The 16,579-nt window shown below is 42.8% G+C and overlaps 2 long non-coding RNA genes across 3 annotated transcripts; both read left to right on the forward strand.

The window, feature by feature from the left end:
- Nucleotides 1–1,534: 1,534 nt before the first annotated feature.
- LOC137261441 (uncharacterized) lies at nt 1,535–2,498 on the forward strand. Its single transcript, XR_010954855.1, has 2 exons — nt 1,535–1,702; nt 1,971–2,498. It is a non-coding gene; the product is annotated as an uncharacterized lncRNA (long non-coding RNA).
- Nucleotides 2,499–5,557: 3,059 nt separating this feature from the next.
- LOC137261782 (uncharacterized) lies at nt 5,558–13,409 on the forward strand. Of its 2 annotated transcripts, XR_010954874.1 has the most exons (4): nt 5,585–5,685; nt 9,635–9,763; nt 12,479–12,582; nt 13,125–13,409. It is a non-coding gene; the product is annotated as an uncharacterized lncRNA (long non-coding RNA). The 2 variants fall into 2 exon arrangements; XR_010954873.1 differs by lacking the exon at nt 9,635–9,763 and having other exon boundaries at nt 5,558–5,685.
- The last annotated feature ends 3,170 nt before the right edge of the window (nt 13,410–16,579 follow it).

Consider the following 16,579-nt stretch of genomic DNA (forward strand, 5'->3'; position numbering starts at 1 on the left):
TTTTATCCGTCCTTATAACTTAACAATTGTATAGAAATTCAGTGTTAAGCAATTGTTAAGGAATGAATATTTAAAGAGGTTATTGCAGTGATGTTTTGGGTGAATACTTGGACATAATATTCTCCAGGAAAGTAGTGTCAGTCATTACCTGAAAATACCATTTATTGTGCTAATGTCATTTCAGTGTGCTATTTTCCTGTAACTTTCTTTGTATATGATGGCTTCACAGAGATGTGAATTTTCCATCTTAATTGTGATAACAAATGTTTTGGAATACTTAGTATGTCAATTGATCAAAGTGTGATGTTTAATACAAATACTGGCTCAAGATAACATCAGATATTGTCTTTGCTACAGTAGTTGTTTATTAATAATTATGGTACAGGAGAATGAACTCCACTAATTTACCTACCTCCAGCATAGGAGGACTGATATTGTGTTTGGTCTTGTAGCTGTATGCTTCTTAACATTTTTGCCTAATTATAGTTTTAGTTGCATTCCTTGAAATGACTTTTGGATTTGAAACTCATGGCCAGAGGAGTGTAATGCTTTCTCAAACGTAATGCTTTCCAGCAAGATGTCTTTTATTTAGGTTTTGTGCTGTTCTGTTTAATCAACATATTTAATGTTAAGTTACAAGTCCAAAGCTTAAGGGCACTGGTTTATGTACAGCCAACATTTAGGCATCTAAAAGTGTTTTAGCTGTTTATGGCATTGAGAAGTGGGATGATATGCTGCAATATGTTGTCAGGCAGTCCTTACGACAAATTGGGCCAGAGTTAGTTTGTTTTGATTATTTTGTTATCGCATTGTTTGTCAGTTCTTGTCTTAAAGCAATGAAACAAAGCTGTCCTGAGTGTGTTTATATGAAGTGATTTATGATGAAGACCAGTTAGAAAGCTGTTTGAAAAATTGTTTTAGGCAGATACAGCCTTTCATTTGAAGAAACAATGCTTTGATATAGAATAACAAAGAAATTTGATATATTGTATGTTTCCAGTGAAGAATTTTGTGTTATGAACTGTACAAAAGAACATGATTTCTTGACTTTTCAACAATCGGTTAAGAACGTGTGAATTTTTATTTAGAAATGGTATATTTTTTTTCATTATACTATTGCTGTTATGCTGATATGTAGTGATTTAGCTCAAGAAATCAAGGTAGTGCACTTTGAGTATGCAAGCTATATTTCTTAATTGGATTTTGTTGACTTTATATAGTATATTTCTTGTTTTATTTGTCACTTTCAGTTGTTGAAAGTTCCCCTTGCTTAATCGGAAGTGAACAGGAGCTATTCTCTTGACAAGCTTCTGGTATTGTATACTGGTATATAAAACTGTTACTAAGAAACCAGAATGTTGTCTGAAAGCCCACTATCTATATCACTATTATGTCAACCTGTGCCCTAAGTATTAATCCAAGAAAACAGGATGTACAGCTGAGTTCATTGTTTGTTTCTTGTATTAAAGAAATATCTATTTATATTTCCTTGTTATCATGTATCAAAATTTATTAAAACCTCATAAGATCTTGGTCATGTTCCACAATACACAGTAATGTATTCCTTGTATTTATAGCAAGTCCTGTATTTTAAGCCTGACATCAGTTTAAATAATGCTGAATCTAATTGACTGATCTCTCGACACAATGCTTCCAACTCTCCAGGTTTGCTCAATTTGATAACATTCATACCGTACTGTATGTGATTCTTCAAAGGCATTTAGAAGTTGGTGTAGCAATACAGGACAAATTTTATGGATAGCAACTTCTTGAGTTTATTTTCACGACATTTCGGGGCTTATCCTAGCCCCCTCATCAGGTTGAGCTGAACTGAACAGCAAGGCTAACTGTTAACTCTGCCCATGACCTCACAATGCTTATGACGTCACAATCATAGCATAGCAGTCGTGAAAATAAACTTAAGAAGTTGCTATCCATAAAATTTGTCCTGTATTAATACCCTACTGTAGTTATCCAAGAAATGATTGAAATATACTGTTTATGTATGTCTGCCAGTCTTGACTTTTGGGCATGGTTCCGCTCTGCAAGATGTGTTTAAGAGAACTGTTGACAATGTGCTTTTATCTTCTTTACCTCATCCTCTGCTAATGTTTTTCTTGTTTAAGTAAACAATGCTACCAATGTCTTTGTCACACTTGGTCAGTGCTTATGTAAGTTGCAAGAAGTCAGTCTCCGCTTTTGATAAGCATTCAACTTAGCATTACCTTGAATGATCCTAATATTTCCTGCACGCATTTCTGTTTGAGTAGTTCCTGTCCACAACTGAAGCCTCATCATCAGCATCTTCCATCACATCTTTGAAAGTTTACGTTTGGTTATTTTGTGTATCACCAGTGTTGAATCCAAGTATTTGGTGAGATTATAGGATGAGAGCAGCTTGGAGTGTATAGCCTTGCTGGAGTTTGAAATCTTTGATGTCCCACAAAAAAGAGATTTCTTTATATATTGCCGTTTTTAATAAAATTGCTTTAGACAAACGAAGAATATGAATCTGATGGCAAAGAGGAAGGTTGTAATAAGACGAACAATGGGCATTATTGGAATAGTCAAAGACTGTAAATGTTTTTTCATTCATTGTGCTCTCTTGATGAATTCATCAGTAGACATGCTTTTTAGGGTCTTGAAGTCTTAAGCCTTTGATACCAGAAAATTATCTACGTCAAAAATGCCTTGATGTGCAAGTGCTTAACATGATTAGACCAGACCCAATTTTTTTCTTGTTTTGCAGATCCACCTGCTGTATTTTTTTAAAGAGAATTAGGAAAACAAATAGAAGGGAATTTTCCCACACTAAAAATAAAATCCTAATGTTTTCATTGGCCAAAATTGTAAACTGACAAGAAAATCATTTTTTTTTTTAGATTATTTTAGAATTGATTGGTGGTTTTATTTTTATTTGTTATCTCCTGTCTTATGGTTATCTGATTACAAAAATCAGTAAAACAAGAAATAAAATTCGTCTGGCCTTCAATATATTTTTTCTGTAATTCATTTGTTCACACAAGATTTATTTTTATCTGATATTCATTTTTTTTCCCCGTCAATTTGTATGTTTCTGTCTGGGTGTTGACATACAGAAAGTGAAGGTTTCAAGGAACATTGTGACAAGATTTGTTTTATCTTACGTTTGATGTTCAGCACGGCATGAGCATCTTGCCCCGTTGTTACATGGTCCAGTCAGGAAGTGTTAACTGTGACCTGACGCTGCTCTGTGAGAGCCTTGACATGCCACCTGTGTTACACTATCATAGCACTGTTATGGATCTGTCTTACAATTACTTGTTAGGCAGAATATAAAGCAGTTTATAAGCAAATAAATCACTGTGGTGTTTGTTGTTCTTATGAAGAGACATAACATAGCTGCCAAGTAGTAGTAGAGTGAATGAGAGCAAGATAGAGATTTATTATTTTGTGTGTTTGATTAACATGAACTCACCAGTATTCCAGCTACATGGAATTATTGGGATACAGTGACATGTCAGAGGTGTAGACGTAGTTTAATGGTAGACATGTCTCAATCTCGCACTCTTCTACCTCCAAGGAGACCATTGTTGATGCCACCCAAAAGGGTGTTCTCATGGCTGTTGGCAACTGGTCCACAATCCTGTGCTCATGGCTGTTGGTAACTGGTCCACAATCCTGTTTTCAACTGGTTGATAATCCTATTCTCAACATTGTTGGCATCTGCTTTAATTCTTTTTGTCTTGCTAATGAGGACTAACCAAGCAGTTTGTTTTGTAACTTGACTAATATGGCCGAGCTGGGGGTCGTCTGTTCCAAAACAATTTTAAGCAGAGCCTTGTATTCTGTCCGAATTGCTTAACGTTGAAGGCATTATTCTAAGTCACAGTACCTGATAAATTACCAAATCCTTGAATAAATACACCCTAAAATCCAAATTGCTAAGAGCTTTGAAAGTACCATAACTTTCATCCAAATTTACACTTGCACTGAAATCTGACTGCACAAGTGCAATCTCATATGGTGTCTAATGTTACCTAGTACCGTGTGAGAATTTCAACACGTACCCACTCACTTCATGCTTGATTGCAGTTTCTGAAAAGTTATATGACAAACAAGCAAAGACACAAATTTCTGATTTATTATGAAACTACTTCAAAATTTCAACCTTATTCTACTCAGTTTGATACATGATTACAAATTAGTTCAGCTACAACAATTATGCAGTCAGTTGTTCCAAGAAACAATAAATAGAATGTTTAATGTTTAAGGCATCACAAATATTGTGAAATGTATGGCACTTCATTTGGTATAAATATTTTTCAGTTCATGTACAGATCAATTGATGCATAGAGGAACAAACACTGATAAGATGTATCAGCATTACAGTAGGTAAGTCAGTATAGAATGTTGAGGTGAAAATTAAACGTACACCCTCGTATTTGGGAGTTCTGGATCATGGATGATGTTCCAACAAGTGGATATGCATACATTTCTCTCAAAAAGTGAACACTTTCACTAAAACTGATTGCTTACTTCTAATGACCCAAACATCACATACTGAATTTCATGTACACAATGCTGTTTTCATGATCAGTGTTTCTGTCATTAAAGTTTAGACTTCATGGACAACAATGAAAGATGAAGTTTTAATACAGCATGTGCACAGACAGTGTATGTCTCACTGTCTGTGCCAAGTCAAGTTCAAGGTTGAGTTTTAAAGGCATGGAAGCTGAAAGGATTTCATAACCATGAACAAAGTCAGTTCCATGAAATTTTAACACAATATGAGGTCAGAGGACAAGACCAAACAGGATCCATAAAGAGCATACAGAAGCAAAAATGAAAATTCAGAATCCAGGCATTATGCCTTCAAGAACTTATCAGATTCTGTAAGATCAACCTAATGTGTATCGTACTGAATGGCACTAAACTCTCTATTTCGTCATCATCATGAGAAAGTAAGTTAGGTGTTATATTTAGAGTCACACTTCCCGACATTTGATCACTGGTAAAACGACAGTGTGTACAATATTCTTCTCTGGGAACAGTACTAATTTGCCCTGGTCAGACGGGTAGACAAAGTACATACACTACACCACCGGATTATTTTTCTCCGGTATTTTGGAGGCCAGGTAGCTGACATTGTAAGCTGGGACTTTCTGCCACACTCTGAGGATACACATCATACCCGATATGAGACTCAGCACCACAGCGTCTACAGCGTACACTTTAATAAGAAAGTTTAATACCCAGCGTTTCTTATTTGCTGTAGTTCAGGAGTTTTGTCCTTTATTTCCAGATCAGCTTTGGGGAGCATGAAACAAGCATATCCGCCTTTGATTATTCATTGTATAATTTTATCTCGTCTTTTATATCTACCCTTCCTGTCTGCTAATGTAGTGTCAAGTGCTTTAAAATTGTAAATTCACATGCTAAAGTGCAGTTATTTACAATGGTAAAAATGCGGCACAATTTTGCGAAATCATCCTAAAACGTAGAATGACATCCTCCCCGTTCTCCCACTGCGGCTTAGAAAGTTTGCGGAGCGCGCTTGTCGTCGATAACGGCCTTGGCCTTGTTCTTAAAATGGCCGCCGGAAGTTGTTGTGGAATTCGTGTGGATGAGGATGGTGATTACCACTGTTTTGTACAGCACAGGGTACGTGTCATGACAGGGGAATCGACGTTTTGTATGCCTAAGGTATAGTATTACAATTGACTAATGATTTTAATTGATGAAAACGTTTAGGAGTGGGTCTTCAGCGATCAGGAGCTGGCTGGACGGTCAGCTGATAAGACACTGTTGTATGAATGGTTGTCGGAGAAAAATTATACCTTGAACCACGATATAAGAGCGCTGACTGGGACTGGAGGGGAATGGATAGGACTACTAAATTTTATAATGGCTGGCTGACACTCTCTCTCACTTATTCACTAATGCGTTTACTGTTTCCCCAGTCAGTGTTCATTCGAGGCCGCACCCTCCATTCACGCACTGAAAGTTCATAGCCGCACTTCAAACATACTGGCGGGGCGTGTTGGCGCACTCGAGACATTACACATAAATCTGAAATGCTTTTGTTTGTTTTCAAGTAAACTCCAAAACGTAGACATACCTCAACTGTAACAAAATGCACTACCTTTCCTCACTGACAAGAGAGTACCAAGAACTCTGCACATCACTTTCAATTGCAATCTGTTTCAAATGACTTCAAAATATGAGCGTGTTGTAAAACACGTGTATTTGTCAGTTTGGAGGATGGTTGTTGGGAGAACACAATGATGCAACATGGGGGTGTTCTGGTGAGTGTTGGTCAGTTTAGAGGAGGGGTGTTGGGGGAGCAGAATGATACAGCATGGGGGTGTTCTGGTGGGTGTTGGTCAGTTTGGAGAAGGGGTGATGGGAGAACAGAATGATACAGCATGGGGGTGTTCTGGTGGGGCTTGGTCAGTTTGGAGAAGGGGTGTTGGGAGAACAGAATGATACAGCATGGGGGTGTTCTGGTGGGTGTTGGTCAGTTTGGAGAAGGGGTGTTGGGAGAACAGAATGATACAGCATGGGGGTGTTCTGGTGGGTGTAGGTCAGTTTGGAGAAGGGGTGATGGGGAGGCAGAATGATACAAGGAGGGGATGTTCTGGTGGGTATTGGTCAGTTTGGAGGAGGGGTGTGGGAAGAGGAGAATGATACAAGGTGGGGGTGTTCTGGTGGGTATTGGTCAGTTTGGAGTTGGGTTATGGGGAGGCAGAATGATACAAGGTGGGGGTGTTCTGGTGGGTGTAGGTTAGTTTGGAGTTGGGTTATGGGGAGGCAGAATGATACAAGGAGGGGGTGTCCTGGTGGGTATTGGTCAGTATGCAGGGGGGGTGTGGGAAGAGGAGAATGATACAAGGTGGGGGTGTTCTGGTGGGTGTAGGTTAGTTTGGAGGTGGGTTATGGGGAGGCAGAATGATACAAGGAGGGGGTGTCCTGGTGGGTATTGGTCAGTTTGGAGGAGGGGTGTGGGAAGAGGAGAATGATACAAGGAGGGGGTGTCCTGGTGGGTATTGGTCAGTTTGGAGGAGGGGTGTGGGAAGAGGAGAATGATACAAGGTGGGGATGTTCTGGTGGGTATTGGTCAGTTTGGAGGTGGGGTGTGGGAAGAGGAGAATGATACAAGGTGGGGATGCACTGGTGGGTATTGGTCAGTTTGGAGGTGGGGTGTGGGAAGAGGAGAATGATACAAGGTGGGGATGTTCTGGTGGGTATTAGTCAGTTTGGAGGAGGGGTGTGGGAAGAGGAGAATGATACAAGGTGGGGATGTTCTGGTGGGTATTGGTCAGTTTGGAGGAGGGGTGTAGGAAGAGGAGAATGATACAAGGTGGGGATGTTCTGGTGGGTATTAGTCAGTTTGGAGGAGGGGTGTGGGAAGAGGAGAATGATACAAGGTGGGGATGTTCTGGTGGGTATTGGTCAGTTTGGAGGAGGGGTGTGGGAAGAGGAGAATGATACAAGGTGGAGATGTTCTGGTGGGGCTTGGTCAGTTTGGAGGTGGGTTATGGGGAGGGGGAATGATACAAGGTGGGGATGCACTGGTGGGTATTGGTCAGTTTGGAGGAGGGGTGTGGGAAGAGGAGAATGATACAAGGTGGGGATGTTCTGGTGGGTATTGGTCAGTTTGGAGAAGGGGTGTGGGAAGAGGAGAATGATACAAGGTGGGGGTGTTCTGGTGGGTATTGGTCAGTTTGGAGGTGGGGTGTGGGAAGAGGAGAATGATACAAGGTGGGGATACACTGGTGGGTGTTAGTCAGTTTGGACGTGGGTTGTGGGAAGAGGAGAATGATACAAGGTGGGGGTGTTCTGGTGGGTATTGGTCAGTTTGGAGGTGGGGTGTGGGAAGAGGAGAATGATACAAGGTGGGGATGCACTGGTGGGTGTTAGTCAGTTTGGACGTGGGGTGTGGGAAGAGGAGAATGATACAAGGTGGGGGTGTTCTGGTGGGTATTGGTCAGTTTGGAGAAGGGGTGTGGGAAGAGGAGAATGATACAAGGTGGGGGTGTTCTGGTGGGTGTAGGTCAGTTTGCAGTTGGGTTATGGGGAGGGAGAATGATACAAGGTGGGGATGTTCTGGTGGGTATTGGTCAGTTTGGAGGTGGGTTATGGGGAGGGAGAATGATACAAGGTGGGGGTGTTCTGGTGGGGCTTGGTCAGTTTGGAGGTGGGTTATGGGGAGGGAGAATGATACAAGGTGGGGATGTTCTGGTGGGTATTGGTCAGTTTGGAGGAGGGGTGTGGGAAGAGGAGAATGATACAGGGTAGGGATGTTCTTGTTGGTGGGTATTGGTCAGTTTGGAGGTGGGTTGTGAGAAGAGGAGAATGATGCAAGATGGGGGTGTTCTGGTGGGTATTGGTCAGTTTGGATTTGGGTTATGGGGAGGGAGAATGATACAAGGTGGGGATGTTCTGGTGGGTATTGGTCAGTTTGGAGGAGGGGTGTGGGAAGAGGATAATGATACAAGGTGGGGGGTGTTCTGGTGGGTGTAGGTCAGTTTGGATTTGGGTTATGGGGAGGGAGAATGATACAAGGTGGGGATGTTCTGGTGGGTATTGGTCAGTTTGGAGGAGGGGTGTGGGAAGAGGAGAATGATACAGGGTAGGGATGTTCTTGTTGGTGGGTATTGGTCAGTTTGGAGGTGGGTTGTGAAGTTAATAGGTCTCGTTTATTTATAGGTTGATGTAAATGCTGAAGACTGGAATACGTAAAGAGTGATACAGTTGATGTTTGTTTCAGATCTTGGTACAGATTTGTGTTGGACACCTTCCACGCTTCTATCAGAGATGCCAACCACACTGATTTTGGAGCAGTTACTCCGATTTTCAAACACAAAATCTACTGTCTAATTTGTCTCTAAATAAACTCCCATTTTTTTAAAATACAAATATGTTTATAAATTTAGAATGTTTGAAAGAATTTTAGTAATCTAATTTAAGTAAACTTATCCTCAGTATTTTTCGTTACACTCCACTACTGAGTCTAACAAAACCTTATGGGAGGTCGCTTCAGGTAACCTATAAGATTGACCAATCAGAACACAGCTTACCAAATCGCGAAAAGGGACATTCGCATATACCTTTTGAGCTTTTTATCTCGAAAATGTTCTTACCCGAATGATTCCGAATGCTATGTAGCATACGATCACTTCCGGGTGATGCACACGCTGTATGTACAACCATGACAACGGTGAGTAAACAGTCGCTGAAAATAGTGTTTTTGGCGATATTCAAGGATGTCATCTTGCGGAAATATTAGCTAATGGTAACCATGTCAACAGAAACCCCAAAGCGTATATACTGCAGGTCAAATAACTGTGTCATATACAGATTTTTGTTTGTGGAGAGATCTGTGTGGGTGACCTGAATATTTTGAAAGTCCCTCCGATCCCTAAATCGTAGCTGTTGTCTGATTTGTTAAATCTTTTTAACCGTCTCACGTTTGATTGGACGGTCATTCGTCGCTGAAAGGTTACCTGACGCGGCCTTCTATTAGGTTTTGTTAGACTCTGTGGTGGAGTGTAACGAAATACACTGAGACTAAGTTTACTTAGACTAGTATTATCTGGTTAAGAATGCCCAGAAGTTTCATTTTTCCAGTAGACTAAATCTATTTTTGTAGGAGAGGCCCCCCCAGACACCCACCATCGAAAGGGTCCTGACCCCCCTCTCACGCTCACCCTCAACTCGCATCTTCGGGGCTCGAGAATTGCTTTGGGCAAGGCATGACTCCGCTTTCATTTGATTCAGGGTTGGCATCTCTGTTGTATTTCTGTATTCTCAGTCATAATAGGAGGTAGGGTTCACTGATCAGTATTGGACACCATCCACCTCTGTACTGTACACTGTTAGTTATAATGTAGGTCACTGGTCAGTGTTGGACACCAGCCACCCCTGTACTCTACACTGTTAGTTATAATGGGAGGTGGGGTTCACTGGTCAGTGTTGGACACCAGCCACCCCTGTACTGTACACAGTCATAATGGGAGGTAGGGGTCACTGGTCAGTGTTGGAAACCAGCCACCACTGTACTCTACACTGTTAGTTATAATGTAGGTCACTGGTCAGTGTTGGACACCAGCCACCCCTGTACTCTACACTGTTAGTCATAATGGGAGGTAGGGGTCACTGGTCAGTGTTGGACACCAGCCACCCCTGTACTCTACATTGTTAGTTATAATGGGAGGTAGGGTTCACTGGTCAGTGTTGGACACCAGTCACCCCTGTACTGTACACAGTCATAATTTGAAGGTAGTGGTCACTGGTCAGTGTTGGACACCAGCCAGCACTGTACTCTACACTGTTAGTTATAATGTAGGTCACTGATCAGTGTTGGACACCAGCCACCCCTGTACTCTACACTGTTAGTTATAATGTGAGGTAGGGTTCACTGGTCAGTGTTGGACACCAGTCACCCCTGTACTGTACACAGTCACAATTTGGAGGTAGTGGTCACTGGTCAGTGTTGGATACCAGCCACCCCTGTTCTGTACACTGTTTGTTATAATGGGAGGTAGGGGTAACTGATCAGTGTTGGACACCAGCCACCCCTGTACTCTACACTGTTACTTATAATGGGAGGTAGGGTTCACTGGTCAGTGTTGGACACCAGCCACCCCTGTACTGTACACAGTCATAAAAGGAGGTAGGGGTCACTGGTCAGTGTTGGAAACCAGCCACACCTGTACTCTACACTGTTAGTTATAATGGGAGGTAGGGTTCACTGGTCAGTGTTGGACACCAGTCACCCTTGTACTGTACACTGTTAGTTTTAATGGGAGGTAGGGGTCACTGGTCAGTGTTGGACACCAACCATCCCTGTTCTGTATACTGTCAGTTATGATGGTAGGTGGGGTTCACGGGTATCTCTGTGTCCACTGGCCTCTGTGTTTATCCCTGTAATGCTTTGTTGTCCATTTGTTCATTATTGTCTCCTTGTTAATTAGTCTTCTGTTGTCTATGTATCATTTGTTGTATATATATCACCTGTTGTCTCCCTGTACCATTCATGCTTGACATCGATACAGGAACCTTTATCGAAATGTCATACTCTAGAATGAAAAAGTTGTCACCCACATGTACTTGTTCTATCTGACTCCTGACTTCTAAAAATGCCACTCAAAGAAACATATGACATTGATTTAATCAACTGACTTGAAGAGCATGTATGTGATCAGTAGACAATGACATGCCAGTGAATACTACTATCTTCTTGTGACAAGTATCAAGGGTTGATGTTGACTAATTCTAAACCAGATCTTCATGGGTTCTGAATGTAATACGGTGTTGTGTGCGATAGAACAAAACTGACTGGCAAAACAAACTATACAAGGTTTCCAAGAGGTCATTATCATTGGCCCAGAGTACCTAGACACAAACGTGATCATGATGTTACAGAGGTGTTAACAACATCTTTACTCAATCTGAGCTAAAGATCACATGCTTAATACAGAAACATGTGTCAGACATGCGCCAGACATGCGCAAGTCCAGGTGTCAAACATGGGCAAGTTCAAGTGTCAGACATGGGCAAGTTCAGGTGTCAAACATGGGCAAGTTAAAGTGTCAGACATGGGCAAGTTCAAGTGTCAGACATGGGCAAGTTCAAGTGTCAGACATGGGCAAGTTCAGGTGTCAAACATGGGCAAGTTCAAGTGTCAGACATGGGCAAGTTCAAGTGTCAGACATGGGCAAGTTCAGGTGTCAAACATGGGCAAGTTCAAGTGTCAGACATGGGCAAGTTCAGGTGTCAGACATGGGCAAGTTCAAGTGTCAGACATGGGCAAGTTCAAGTGTCAGACATGGGCAAGTTCAGGTGTCAAACATGGGCAAGTTCAAGTGTCAGACATGGGCAAGTTCAAGTGTCAGACATGGGCAAGTTCAAGTGTCAGACATGGGCAAGTTCAGGTGTCAAACATGGGCAAGTTCAAGTGTCAGACATGGGCAAGTTCAAGTGTGAGACATGGGCAAGTTCAGGTGTCAAACATGGGCAATTTAAAGTGTCAGAATTCAGGTGTCAGACATGGGCAAGTTCAGGTCATCCGAAGTCAGGTGTCAGACATGCAGTGACATGCACTGAAAGTTCACAGTTTTCAGTCAGATTGAGAATAAGGAGATACAGAGTTACACCAAATAGATGTTCACTACCATTATTTCAGTATCCTGCATCAATATAGACACACAGCCTCCTAGCCATTCGTCCTGGACGGCTTGTGCATGTTGCTGCCCATTCTGTGGTGGGTTAGGGCGTTACCGCACACGTCTTCCGAGTGCAACCCACAAGTTCTCAATCTGATACCCATCTATGTTGGCGTGACATGTTTCAGTGTGTAATATACTTTCAAAAATGTTTCTAAAAATTTCAGAAATGGTAAACTTTTGGTATACTTTCTTTTGTCTGTCAGTTTAGAGTTAGGTCCAGACTGAAGAATGTTTGAATGTAACAATATTATGATTCTGTTTGCCAGTGAGACTGAAGGAAGCTGGGAAGAAGGACTGAAGAGCAGGCCATCTTCAGCCAGAACTCTGTCGCCTGCTTCTACAAGAAATGGCATAGTGGAAAGTGGTATTGGTTGGTAACCACCAGTTGGTTGCAGATTTCTCAAGAAGAAATTTGTACCTTTGAATGTGTTCATAAAACAATTCACATGTGAGAATTTATGGAGAGACAGCAGTCCTCAATTATCTGTCTGATCCCTTGTTTCTGCATTCAAGAAGAACAAGTTTGAAAATATGGCATGATGTTTTTAGAACAGCCCTTTTTGGTATGTTTGCCTGACGTGTATTGCTGTAACATGTATCTTGAAGACAGCATGAAGACAATAGATGATTCAAGAGTACCTACCATTTCTATGCAGTAATGCATTAGATGCTTCAAAATGTAAAGTTAATGTCTTCAGCAGATATACTATTTGTGTTGGAAGTATTTTCCCTCTGTCGGCTGATGACTTACTAAGAAAGAATGTGAAATTCAGTAAGACATGTGAAAGTTAGAAGTAGGACATAACTATATTCTTGTCTAAGATGACCTTGCTCACTCACTCACTCACTCTCTCGCTCACTCACTCACTCACTCACTCACTCACTCACTCACTCACTCACTCACTGTTTCAGATTCAGGACTTCCAGCCCCAGTCTATCCGAAACTGTGACACCCGTCATACACTCTGCCACCCCACAGTTGTGCCTGCAAAGACAACTCTTGAGAGGAAGCTTGGCACAATGAAGATACAATGCTTACTTGGATAAATCGGAACAGATATGCTTGGGACTATCAACCATTCCTGCTTTAATGCGTTTATGAGTTGTACTATTTATTCAAGAAAAATAAGTACAGTTCTTGTTTATAAATTGGTGTCAATTTGCAAAAATAAAACAGTCAAACCCTGTTTAAACAAATGTTTTGGTTATGTTTGAAAAGGGTTCTGGTAGCAAGCAATACAGCCATTTCAATCTATATTATATATCTGTTAGATGTATTTCATTGCTAACATGAGCAGTGGGGTAGCCTAGTGGTTAAAGCGTTCACTCTCTCACCGAATGCACGGGTTCGATTCCCCACGTTGGTACCATGTGTGAAGCCCATTTCTGGTGTCCCAACCCGTGATATTGCTGGAATATTGCCTAAAGTGGCATAAAACGTGATGCACTCACTCACACCTTGCTAACAAGGCTGTTAATTGCATTTCCTTACTGCCAAAAGGTACTGCGTGGTGAATGTGTTCACATATGTCACATGAAACAAATGCCAAGAAACAGCAGTGAACACAATAATCAGTAGTCAGGTAAGAATTGTCTCACATGCATGCACCTTCCTGTCAGTAAGTAAGCCTTGCAGGTAGCTGGATCAACGCTGTATGGAAGTAATAGTAAATGGATTGAAAAATCATCATCCAGTTCCTGAACTCGAGTTCGAGTATGAGACTGCATCTGAAGACAAAAAGAAGTGGTGTTCTGGTGGGGACTGGTCAGTTTGGAGGAGGGATGTGGGTAGGGCAGAATCAAACAGGGTGGGGATGTTCTGATGGGGACTGGTCAGTTTGGAGGAGGGGTGTGGGTAGGGCAGAATGATACAGGGTGGGGATGTTCTGGTGGGGACTGGTCAGTTTGGAGGAGGGGTGTGGGTAGGGCAGAGTGATACAGGGTGGGGATGATCAGGTGGGGACTGGTCAGTTTGGAGGAGGGATGTGGGTAGGGCAGAATGATACAGGGTGGGGATGTTCTGATGGGGACTGGTCAGTTTGGAGGAGGGGTGTGGGTAGGGCAGAATGATACAGGGTGGGGGTGTTCTGGTGGGGACTGGTCAGTTTGGAGGAGGGATGTGGGTACAGCAGAATGATACAGGGTGGGGGTGTTCTGGTGGGGACTGGTCAGTTTGGAGGAGGGGTGTGGGTAGGGCAGAATGATACAGGGTGGGGGTGTTCTGGTGCTGACTGGTCAGTTTGGAGGAGGGGTGTGGGTAGGGCAGAATGGTACAGGGTGGGGGTGTTCTGGTGGGGACTGGTAAGTTTGGAGGAGGGGTGTGGGTAGGGCAGAATGATACAGGGTGGGGATGTTCTGGTGGGGACTGGTCAGTTTGGAGGAGGGGTGTGGGTAGGGCAGAATGGTACAGGGTGGGGATGTTCTGATGGGGACTGGTCAGTTTGGAGGAGGGATGTGGGTAGAGCAGAATGGTACAAGGTAGGGATGTTCTGATGGGGACTGGTCAGTTTGGAGGAGGGATGTGGGTAGAGCAGAATGGTACAGGGTGGGGATGTTGCGATGGGGACTGGTAAGTTTGGAGGAGGGGTGTGGGTAGGGCAGAATGATACAGAGTGGGGATGTTCTGATGGGGTTGGTCAGTTTGGAGGAGGCAGAATGATACAGGGTGGGGGTGTTCAGATGGGGACTGGTCAGTTTGGAGGAGGGGTGTGGGTAGGGCAGAATGATACAGAGTGGGGGTGTTGCGATGGGGACTGGTAAGTTTGGAGGAGGGGTGTGGGTAGGGCAGAATGATACAGAGTGGGGATGTTCTGATGGGGCTGGTCAGTTTGGAGGAGGGGTGTGGAAAGGGCAGAATGATACAGAGTGGGGGTGTTGCGATGGGGACTGGTAAGTTTGGAGGATGGGTGTGGGTAGGGCAGAATGATACAGGGTGGGGATGTTCTGATGGGGCTGGTCAGTTTGGAGGAGGCAGAATGATACAGGGTGGGGGTGTTCAGATGGGGACTGGTCAGTTTGGAGGAGGGGTGTGGGTAGTGCAGAGTGATACAGGGTGGGGGTGTTCTGGTTGGGGGCTGGTCAGTTTGGAGGAGGGGTGTGGAAGGGGCAGACTGATATAGGGTTGGGATGTTCTGATGGGGACTGGTCAGTTTGGAGGAGGGATGTGGGTAGGGCAGAATGATACAGGGTGGAGATGTTCTGATGGGGACTGGTCAGTTTGGAGGAGGGATGTGGGTGGGGCAGAATGATACAGGGTGGGGGTGTTCTGGTGGGGACTGGTCAGTTTGGAATAGGGGTGTGGGTAGGGCAGAATGATACAGGGTGGGATGTTCTGATGGGGGCTGGTCAGTTTGGAGGAGGGATGTGGGGAGAGGAGAATGATACAGAATGGGGGTATTCTGGTGGGTGTTGGTCAGTTTGGAGGAGGGGTGTGGGGAGAGATGAATGATACAGGGTGGGAGTGTACCGGTGGGGATTGGTCAGTTTGGAGGAGGGATGTGTTGAGAGTAGAATTATATAGCGTGGTGATGTTGAGGTGGGGCTTGGTCAGTTTGGAGGAGGGTGTGAGGAGGGCAAAATGATACAGGGTGGAGTGTTCTGTTTGGGGCTCGTCAGTTTGGAGGAGGGGTGTGGGAAGAAAAGAATGTGTTGTCTTGTTGTCCCTTTTCCACATATTTGTGTTGTTTTTAGAATAATGGCAAATGTCTATACTCGAAGTGTCTTTAAGGAGCATCATTTTGCTCACAATCGTTGATATATACGTAATGATTATTGAATTTGATTTTTGCATCAAGTCATTGACACATCTTGAAAGCTGATGCTTCATGCCTCTTGAGCTTCAGAAAAGTCCCAGATATGCTTTGTTAGATTATTTTGCACACGGTATCAGTAATATAAGATCTATCATCAGCAAGACTGGTACTCAGGTGGTTCTGATTTGTTTTATAATTTTGTTGAAATCATTACGAGCATGTTGACAGTGTTGTCAATGTTGCATTTTACAAATGTGCATACATACTAACTATTGTTGCCAAGCATACTTGAAATGGTTTCATGACAGCTGACTTATTTGATAATAAATGTAAAATACCATCATTGAGTAATTTTTAAAATAAATATGTTAAAACTGATTTATTTCTTGCTTATATTGTTTAATACATCCATCTCATCTTGTTCAGTATATGACAAAGTAGCACCCCTTGGTCATACTAGGATATTCTGACGGTTGTGGAACCAAAATCATATTTATGATATTTACAAGTACACATGCCATTATGTGACGATATGCTGCTTGTAAACAAGAATCACTCTAAGTTTGTCAGTCAGTCTCATCATACCTCCTTCACCAGCTATTCAAATATTTAGAA

Source organism: Haliotis asinina, chromosome 14, assembly GCF_037392515.1.
Source record: "Haliotis asinina isolate JCU_RB_2024 chromosome 14, JCU_Hal_asi_v2, whole genome shotgun sequence".
NCBI lineage: Eukaryota > Metazoa > Mollusca > Gastropoda > Lepetellida > Haliotidae > Haliotis > Haliotis asinina.